Genomic DNA, 11,126 nt, shown 5'->3' on the forward strand with positions numbered 1-11,126 from the left:
GTGCCTCTCACATCCTTTCGGTGGCTCTCACTGCCTCACACAGCCTTATATGAATTTTCCAAAGCACTCTCTCATTAAAAATCAGCATAATTTATCCATCCATGCCATGGGGCTGGGTGCTGGATGGAATACTAGTCCATCACAGAGTGTAATATTTAAAAATAATTAAAAAGTGTTCAAAAACTATTTACATAACAATGAAAGTCAGTTAGCAAGCACAGCAGTACAAATATAGTGAATAACAAGTGAAGTGCTGATGGCTTGCCTTCTGGAGGGAGCTGGTGTTTCCCCCGCAAAGCCACCTGGCATGTCATTTAGATTAACGCATTCGAGGACAAAGAGAGCTGTTAACGGGGCGGGTTTCCCATAGCGGGGTTCCGCCTGCATTTTTTGCCACCAGCACCGCCTGTCACCACCCCTGAATGGCCCTGACTGGCACTGAACCGATCAGGCCGGACGTAACGCGCCATGACTGCGCACTGAGTCGTGCCCAGACAGGCTGTCGTGCATCAGGCGAAGTGGAAGACAAGTGTCCCCTCTTCGTAAAATGCAAGGAAGCAGAGATGGGGGGGGCACATTTTTGGTTACTGAGGCCTAGGGATCACACTGGAAGGTTGGGGCTCAGAAGTGTTGAAGGGGCATTTCTCAACAAACTACCCCGTGTGTAATTACAGCGAAGAGAAGTGGCCGGGATTAGATTTCAGATGGATATTGCTCTTTGCTGAGACCATCCTGCCTGACTCAATCTTGCTGATGTGGCTGATGAACTGAGACTATGTCTCACAAAGGAGGTTTAAAAAGCCTTTCACCCCCAATCAACTTCAGAAAAGAAACATAAATGAAATAGCTGGCCAGAGCGCAACGTGGAGGCCTTGAACTAAAACTGACTGGTACACTGACAGTAAATATCGGCTTTCGTGGTTCTACCTCAATTCACTTAGTCTTCTTCAGAGGCCATTCTGTGCTGCCCCCCCCCCCCCACACACACACAGGATAAAAGTAAAACAGGGGTCTCCAGTCGTTCAGATTTGTCCTGATGAGGTCATCTGTTTTTGTCTTCCTCCTACTGCTATATATTGTTCCGATTGAAAATAAAGTAAAAGGAAAAAACAATGGATAAAAAGTAAATGAAAAAACTTGGAGGAAAATAACTGAGGTGAAACAGACCAAAGAAATGTTTCTAATGCCTGTTAATTGTGATCACAGAAAACAAAAAATAATAATTTAGAGAAACTCTCAATAGCCAAAGCCCCAAACTCTAAAACATTACTCTATTCATATATAAAATGCATTTCGTAACGCTGTTGTATGCAGTCACCGAAGTTTCCCCATAAATAAAATTGATTGCGCGAGTTAAATGTGATTTATTTCAGCCAGCACATTCAATACTTCTGTCGCTGACTTACTGCCACCAGGTGAAACCTGCTCCAGAGCTGGACAATTACTCCGGAATCAGATGATTTATGGCCGGGGGACGTACGCGTCAGCCTGCCGACAAGCGGATCTCCATCTGCTGATAAAATGCGCAGGACGCGCGAATGCCGGTCGCGCGTTTCATCGCTGTTGCTCTTAGCAAGCTTTAAGCTCTGCCTCTGTCAGTTTGCCTCCGTATCTTTTCAGCATACGGGGATTTTTTCATGTCGGCTTACACAGCAGTTTAAAGAGTATGACACTGACTATCTTTTCAAAAAGGTATAATTTATTAATTTGTTTATTATGGTATTCATTAGGTACTTGTCCTAATATAAATAAAAGGTTATTCAGAACCATGCATTTCAAACTATATTCAATGAGACACAATTATTATTATTATTAATATTTATTTGTTTATTTATGCATGTATTTATTTTTTCTCTTCCTAGGCCACCTTGCATCCAACCGTATTCTTGTACTATTTTGTCAGCATCACAAAATTACTCTTCAGTTAATTCCTTACTATACGCTGAATATCCAAAATCATCTTAACAGTTAATGTGCGTATTTGCAAATACGCTTAACAAAGGACCTGTAGTTTAGTTAGACTCCATTGTGGGAAGACTTATGACAGAAGCGCTTCGCGATGAATAACCTGAGCCGCCGTGTGTGTCGTGGCACCAGCGGAGGTGCCGCCGTGTAAAAAGCCGCAGCTTGGGTCGGGGGGGCTATTTGCTTCCCACGGCTTACCGTGACATTTGTGGCAATCGTCACGTGCGCCTCAGTGCCCAGCATCCATATATTTAGCGTGCATGAATTACCTCGCCCCAATGCCAGCAAGGGGTCTTGCTCCCGCAAACGACACTGGGGGGGGGGGACTCTCAGAAATAGACACATGCATGAATTGTAGCCGATTGTCACAACTGGCAAGCTACTATGATTTTTTTAAAATCATCTGCCTATAACATGATTGTGTGAAATGTATTTGCAGGAGTCTACACGTTTTCCTGGTGTCATTGTGGGGTTTCTACTGGGTTCTCTAGTCCCCCCCCCCCACAGTCCAAATGCACGCTAAGCTGAACTGAGTTCCGTGGGTGTAAATGTGTGTGTGAATCGTGTGAGTGTCCTGCTGTGTCTGTTCCCTGCTTTGCGCTCACAGCTTCCAGGATAGGCCTGCATTGGACATGCAGGTACAGAATACAAATATTTTTACAATCATTGGGGAGTAGAGACATAAAATATATCGTTTGTGTGGATTTTTAATTTGAATTTTTAATATTTTCAGACACGGATGAATGTATGATTTTGGACATATTGTAGATGTGTACACTTAAGAAAGTTATACGTACACATGATTAATTAATACATATATACGAGAGTGGTAAACAAACAGGTGCTGAGTGGCGTCTTGTGCAGACTCCTCTCGCCGGGCGACGTCCAGACGTCTAAATCCTCCACCATTCCAACTTTCCTCTTTGTTTTACTGTACTGAACTCAAGCTTTACTCAATACTGAGAATCCAATTTAGCTGATGTGAGAAAAAAGGTTCAACGCCAACTGCAATCGTACCAAGCTTCCTCTGCCAATGTACTTACAGATGTCCTTGGAATAGAATTAAATATTGTGAACTTCTGTGGCAGCCTTTGTTAGACTAATTCATGTTTTGGCATTTTCAGTACTATACCTTGTGTGTGTATAATACCTATATGCAGTGATGTCAGATGTTCCTTTGCCGCCCCCTCCCCAAGATAAATGTACACTAATTAGTTTAAATATTGTGTTCTCCTGCTTCTGTCTGTATGCATTGTACTTCCTGATGTAATTTTTATTATACATTAACACCTTGATAAGACTTTGCTCCAGGTGGAATGGCAAACAGAACCGTGTGACACTGGGACGACAGGAAGGAACGGGGACTTTATCTGTGTACAAGGGAGGTGGCAGGTTTAGCGAAATGGTGGGAATTAGAAAGACTAAAGATGTTTCTGTATCAGCACGAGGGAAACGGTGTCAGGTTATGGGACGGGAAACAATAGGGTGTAGGATTGACCGTCAGGGCCTGAATGTATGATCTGAGGCCTGAGGTCTCGTACTGTAGGGTTGGTAAAACACTGGGAAAGTGAATGAATGTCATCGCAGAAAAAATGGTCACTAATAAAAAAATGTTTAAATTGTTTAGTTGTTTTATTGTTCTTATTTTCAGTCTCCTTGTAGTTTAACTAAACTTTGATGTGGCTACCTGTAACATTGAAGTCGTTTTTGATTTCATTCATGCCTCTGCCTCTGAGTGTGTGAAGGATGCAGGAGCTTCTTGTGTGACCTTGTAGCACAAAGGGAATGTGTCTGACTCCACATCAGAAGGCTGCGTGTTCAGGTCATGCTGGGGGTCAGTTGGGTTGATTATCCAGAAGTTTTGCCTCCTGGGGTCAGCAGTATTTATCTTGTCTATGTGTGGATTTCCTCTTGACACTGGACATATGTGGTTGAGTTAATTTATGTCTCTGAAATGCCCTTTACACTCTGCACACTCTGTAATGATTTGCTATTGGCCTTCTGCAAATTGCGATCATTCTGTTTATGTGTGTGTGTGGATTATGTTTGTATTACATTGTGGGGACCAAATGTTATTTTGATGCTGTGAGGATCATTTTTCAGGTCCCTACAAAAAACTATGGATGCAATCAAAAAACTAAAAATGCCAAAAGTGTCATATTTAATTTGGTTACTTATGGTTAAGGTGAGGGATGGGTGGGGGTTAAGGTCATCATGTTGAGAATGGAGATTTCCCCATAGAAATGAATGGAGAGTCCCCACAAAGATATAATTACAAACCTATGTGTGGATTATGTTGATATTATATTGTGGGGCCCAAATATCCCCCAGACTGTAATAAACAGCAGTTAATTACACACACAGACACACATACACACATAAACAGAAGAAAAAAAAGACTTGTTGAAGCCCAATGGCAAATGATTACAGAGTGTGCAGGATATATATATATATATATAGCTTTGTATATATATTATACAAACAACAACAGTTAATCAGAGATATCCCCATTTCATTATGAAAAGAAAAAAAAATCATGCATTCTATGCCTGTAGATCATTTAGAAGAAATTGCAGAGTAATGCACATTTCAAGAACTAATCGGAAAGACGGTTCCAGCTATTTCGTTTACATTATCTCCTAGGCAATAAAACAAAAAGCATCACAGAAAACATATAATCAATATGTGTGGTGACTCTCGTGCAGCCATTTTAATGGTGTAAGCTGCTACGACTGAAATATTACTCTGTGATACAGGGTACTGTCCCTCTTCCAGGAAGCACTGGCCATTGTCACACCTATGATTCAGTTGTTCATAGGTGTTTCATAGGTGTTGCCCAGACACATAGTCACATTGTAAAATAACAGGTTTGAACCCCCCCCCCCCCTATCATACATCACCAAAATAACCAGTCAGTAATCTTCCATCAAGGAGACCCCTAACATTTATTTCTGGTTATGGGCCTGTTGAGCCTATGGATCATTCTGGCTTTGGAACTGAACATTGGTGCAGTGTATTATGGAGGTACAGTACCTGCAACTCAATGGCATCAACGCTGCAGACATCTTCAGTCATCTGACTTTTACCAACACCCTGACCAACACCCCTTCAGCATCTTCAGAAACGTGTGAAGTTTCTGTCAGGGTTGTTGAGTCCTTCAGACTCCTGGGGAGCTACAGTCAGGAAACCACAGAGATTGGGGGGGGGGGGGGCATCACAACACTGACACCTTTAAAACACCCCCAAAGCCATTCTGGTGTGATTCTACAGAGCTGCCAGTGACGTATAATAACCATCTCCCCCATCCAACACAATGTGCTGTCAGACCTGCAAGGAAGGTCATCTGCTGCACTCTTGGTCCACCGAGAACCTGCACGACACCAGCATAAGGAGACATGTGTTCGAGATTGTTGCTTGCCTCCTCCACCCCCCCACCTGGACACCACCTGTTCCAAAGACTTGCCACAGGTCTATTAAATCCAGAACAGAATTTGAGCCGCTTGTCTTCCAGAGCTGACTTCTTGGTCAGCCAGCTTCCTGACAACAATCACACAGTCCGTTTATCCTCCAGCACAAGTAATTAGAGATTCTGACCCATCCTGCACTGCCTGTCCAGCAAATCTGTCACATGGCATCGTGATTCATTAATGCTGCTCATTCTCCTGCATGAAGACTAATGGAACCTGATGTCAGCAATGTCTTCAGCAAACTGCAAGTCGCTATGGTGACCCCATGTTTTTCTTCTCCTTTGATTCGCTGGGAACTGTTCCCATATACGGTCATCACAGTATGTAAGATAATGCCCCCAAAGATGCATCTGCCATTCGATTCCCAAATTCGCTGACTTGCCTGAGGTTAAGTTAGACCTGCTGTCCAGCGTTTCCTAATCAGCTGTGATTCTGGGGCCATTTATCACGTCCTGTTCAGCAATCAAATAGGTCAGTAAATGTGCGATTGCTCTCCACTTCCTCCCTGCTAAGAAGAAAGAGAGGAATTAATACATAATTAAATGAGTCCAGAGAAAGACCAAAGAGCTTTGTGTGTCTGTGTGTCCGACGGGTTGGAAAACCTATTAGATTGTGTTTAGTCTTCTTTTCTGAAGCGGGGGTTCCCAAATCCCCCTAACCTTACTAGCTTACTGTTTTTGTCCAGATGCGAACAATAACATGAATTTATTTAACAGACACTTTTATCAAAACGGCAGCCAACTGAGCAAATTCAGTTAGCCCCTGGAGAAAAGGGGTTAACCATGCTTGTGTATTACTTAGTTGTTTGGAATAAAACCATAATTTAAGCCATAATCAGCTCTCCCCAATCATAACATTCTAAAATGTCCAGATCTCAAATTTGGTGTTATAATGAGCACCCCCTTGTAAAAATAACAACTGTTGCATTCACCCCAAATCTCTTCTAGCTAAATATATCCAAATAGCGCCCCACATAATTTCTGCCCCATTCATAAAGTCTTTAGGTGCTTCCCTCTACAGGTTAGATATTATGAATCTTAGTTACAGGACTGTGGTGCTCATGAAGCCTATCCCAGAATGCACAGGGTGAGGGACTCCCAGGATTCATAGGATGCACAAACGTGCTGAAACAAGAATTCACCTGAAGGCATGAGTTTGGACTGAAGAAGGCAGTCGTTCTACCCAAATGTCCCTGACATGCAAACTTAGGAGGTCAAACTGACCCCCAAACTGAGATCAGGCTTTAAAGTAAAATCCTAAATTTTGGCATTGAATTTTACTATTATTAAACATTAACTGTACATGCGGCTCAGTGGTTGTGGGTTTAAACTCCATCTCTACCCTGTGTGTGTGATGTTTGCATGTTCCACCCATGTCTCATAGGTTTTCATTGTATTCAAAGACTCAGGCCAAGTGGAATCTCACATAGAGTGTGTATTCCCGAGCCCTGGCATTGACTGGCATCCCATCAAAGGCAGTGTTTCCCAACCCGGTTCTCAGGGACCCACAGAAGGTCCACGTTTTTGCTCCCTCCCAGCTCCCTGTCAGACTGTCCACATTGTCATTCCCTGCCTGCTCCCTACCAAAGCTAAAATGTGGACTGTCTGTGAATGACCTAGGACCGGATTGGGAAACACTGATCTAAGGTGTACCCCAGCCTTGTACAGTACCTGCACTGTCTGAAGTAAAAAGTTTCAATTCACACCTTTGTACCTGGTCACTGGAACTGCATCATCAAGGGTCTGCAAATTGTACCCCAGCTGTAGGTAAAAATATGGTTCAGTCTACTTCAAGGTACAGAAATGGACTCTGAGAAACGTTTTTTTGTACCATGGGGGGGAGGGGGGTGTAACCCTTTTTCTGACAGTGTGGGGGGGGGGGGGGATCCCATACATACCTGACTAATGGCTGGCAGTTGAAAAGATGCATGTTTTGCAGATGAATATTTTAATATAGGCTTAGCTCTATAAGATTCTCTAGTAATTAAACTACCGAAATTCATAATACTCAGAAATGAAATTTATTTATTTATAACCCTAAATTAAATACAGACATAGCATTGTTGTCTCTGATATCTTTTGGGATTAAATTATTGTCAGTTGTTTACTCTGAATCCCTGCATCCACATAAATGTATTATTGAAATTAATGTTTATTTGTTGTATATTACTACTGTTATGTCTCGTCTCCTGCATCACCTAATACTCTCATAAAGAAACACTGCATCACCTAATACTCTCATAAAGAAACACTGCATCACCTTTTGTCTGCGCTGGACTTCAAAGTTTTAGACTTATAACTTGATTATTAAGTGTATGGCATGGGGGTGACTAATTTGTTTTTTCATGGTCATCAGCAGATAATTTAATAGAATGGAGAGCAATGCTCCACTGCCTTTAAATAGAGAGCTGGAAAAATAAACGCAGCTGAATTGTATCCAATTGATTCCGTAATATTCCGCGGAGCTAGTAATTGTGGCTAATTAACCTTCTCTCATGCATCACAACGATGCCTTACTGAATTAATCTTGCATTCTGATTTCATGACACACCTAATTTGTGCAAGAGTGGAATCTTTAAATAAAGCAAGTTATTTGTCCTGCATGCAGAAAAACTTCAGAGAAAGTGTGCAGGCGGCCCATAGGAATTAAAAAAGATTTTGTGATTTTATCGGACGGCATGGCGGTGCGGTGATAATCATTGAGTCTCTGTCCAGCCCCCCTGTGTGTGGAGTTTGCACATTGTCAGTGTGTGGTAGGTAGCGCCCCTCATTGGTTAATCCCTGCCTTGCATCCATAGCTTTCAAAAAAGGCTCCAGACCTCTATGACCTTGAATTAGACAAGCGGGTATAGAAGATGGATGGATGTGATTTTATTGTGGTTCTCCAATACGAAGGGATGATTCCGGATGTACACCATGTGGGCAAAAATATTGGGACACACCACTTAATCACTGAATTCAGGTATTTCATTGACACATTGTCACGCACAGGTGTATAAAATCAAGCACTTAGCCATGCAGTCAGGTTTACAAACATCTGTGAAAGAATGAGTCATTATGAAGAGCTCAGTGAATTCAAGCGTGGTGCTGTCATAGGATGCCACCATTGCAATAAGTCAGTTTGTGAAATGTCTTCCCTGCTAAATATTCCATGGTCAACTGTTGCCATGTCAACAGTTGCCATGACTCAACCAGCAGACAGTTTCACCTGGATGACTGAGAATCTTCACAGACATATTTCTATGGTCAACTGTAAGTGGTATCCCAGCAAACAATATGACGTTGAAATGACGTCTTTTAGACGTCTTGGCCTACCGTAGAAAAGACGTCTTCAGAGGGTGCAGAATGAAAGTTTTTATGACGTCTTTTTTAGACGTCCTCTGGATGTTCAGTTATGACAACTATAAGACGTCTGTATAAGGTGAAAAAACAGTCCGGAAATGGTCGGTGTAGACGTCGTTTTAACGTCACACATAGACTTACTTTAGACGTAATTTATGTATTTACAACTTTATTCATTACAAAATAATCCCCACTATATATTCTAATACCATATTATGTTTCACCCCAATAACCTAGTATCATTAAGCAAATTCAGTACAAAAAGTCTCACACAGCATTCTTAATACATTTTTATTGGGAGTATCAGATCAGATAACACACCTCCCCCTCTCCTTGTGTCTTACAACATCACAGCAAAAATAAATACATTTAAACCAAAAACTAAGTGAATTTAAACATCAATAATTCACTCAATACACAATACACATAGTTACTGTGATGTTGCGCTGCTTTATTTGGTTTAATCGTCCAGTCTGAGAAGGCATTCAAGTAAGAATTGTATTGTACTGAGTACATGACAATAGTAACTTTGAATCCTTGAAATACATGTACTGTATTTGATAATTTTCCTGGCAGCTATCTTTTTACACAGAGCCACAATACACAATAATTGTATTATTAATTTCACTGCTAACAGTTTGTATCAGGAGTTGGTTATTGTAAAAGAAGTAATGTGCGTGCAGGTGATTTTTGTATAGATTTATCTACACCCTTCTGGCAGTGCTGCCATTGCAGTCAGGTCTCACAGACTACGAGGAGTATAAGTAGTCCGACTTGGCTGCAGTCAGTTTATACTCCACCCTTGCAGCCGCTGGCAGATCGCGTTCCACGTCGCGTCAGCTGCAGACAGACCTAAGCCCAAGTAGAATGCACCCATTGATTATTTTTTGGCTGTTTTGCTAGCGTTCAGTAAACCTCTGCTCGATAGGCCATCAAGTTGTCTGTCTCAGCGCATTCTATAAAACGGAGCCAACTTGGTTGATCGAGTTTTATAGTCTGTGTGTATCATCGTGATCATCCTCATTTTTTTATCGATAAAAAAAATCGAGATCGTTTTATCGCCTAGCACTACTTCTTATTGTGAAATATGTATATATATTTTTTCAAAATCAGTATTTATTTCATAATGCCGTTTTTCATCATTTCATGATGCCTTATTTCATCATTTCATGACGCTGAATGATGAAATACTTTACTTTTCCCGCTTTACTGCAAAATGGAAGTCGTTCTGTGCTCACAAGAGCGCTAAAAATATATGAAATCATATTTCACAATAAGTAAATTTATATAACAGAATGCAATATATTTCACAATAATGAGCTGTATTTCATAATACTTTTGAACACTTTGGAGTTCCATATGTACAGATGTGTCTTACCTTCAGATTAATTATGTGGACATATTGGTTTGCAAAAAAGTCAGCAATGCGATTATTAAACAATGTACACAACTAAATAATGCTAAATACTACTTACCTTAAACTTTAAACTTATCCACAACGACGTGCAGTTTCTCACAACCGTTTTACTGCAAAAGACGGTGTCGGCTTTTTTTAAAAAAAATTTTAGCGCTACGGCAACAGAACTTGGCCAAACCACACACCGGACGTGCATCGGCAAATTGTGATTATGGGATTTGCTTACGTGTAGCAGTTTATTTTTGGACATTTTAAAACATTAAAATTACAACAGCATGAGCTACAATAGGCACCAGAATTGACGCTGACAATGTTTACATGGAATTGACGATCTGTCTACAAATTTCCAAAAGTCGCCTACCTAGACGTTCAGCTTGAACTACATATCTACGCCCAAGAGGGGTCAGAGTTAGACGTGCAGATACTGCACCTGATTTGCACGTTGTGTAGACATCCAGATATGGTTCTGGACCGACCGACTCCATCTAGACATGATCTGCACGTCTGATGGACGTCTCATGTTTGGTGGGATATTGCAAAGTGGAAGCATTTAAGAACAACAAAAACTCAGTCACGAAGTGGCAGACCATGTAAAGTTACAGAGTGAGGTCGTCGAGGTGCATGTATTGTGTGTAAAAGTCACCAATGCTCTGTTGACTCAGTAACTGCAGAGTCCAAAACTTCCCTTGGCATTAAGCCCAAGACTGTGTACCAGTAGCTTCATTAAATGGGCGTCTGTGACTAAACAGCTGCATGCAAGCCTCACATCACCAAATGCAATGCCAAGCATTGGATGGAGAGGTGCAAAGCACACTGCCACTGAACTCTGGAGCACTGGAAACGTGTACTGTGCAGTGACGAATCACACTTCACTGTCTGGCAGTCTAATGTTGGGGTTTGGCAGATGCCAGGAGAACATTACCTGCCTGACTGCAT

General features: G+C 41.6%; 1 long non-coding RNA gene across 1 annotated transcript; it reads right to left on the reverse strand.

The window, feature by feature from the left end:
• Positions 1–9,090: 9,090 nt before the first annotated feature.
• Positions 9,091–10,714, reverse strand: LOC140581033 (uncharacterized). The gene is made up of 3 exons (XR_011984120.1): positions 10,621–10,714; positions 10,249–10,300; positions 9,091–9,625 (listed from the first exon to the last, which is right to left on the reverse strand). It is a non-coding gene; the product is annotated as an uncharacterized lncRNA (long non-coding RNA).
• Positions 10,715–11,126: the final 412 nt, after the last annotated feature.

This window comes from Paramormyrops kingsleyae, chromosome 19, assembly GCF_048594095.1.
Source record: "Paramormyrops kingsleyae isolate MSU_618 chromosome 19, PKINGS_0.4, whole genome shotgun sequence".
In the NCBI taxonomy this organism is placed as follows: domain Eukaryota; kingdom Metazoa; phylum Chordata; class Actinopteri; order Osteoglossiformes; family Mormyridae; genus Paramormyrops; species Paramormyrops kingsleyae.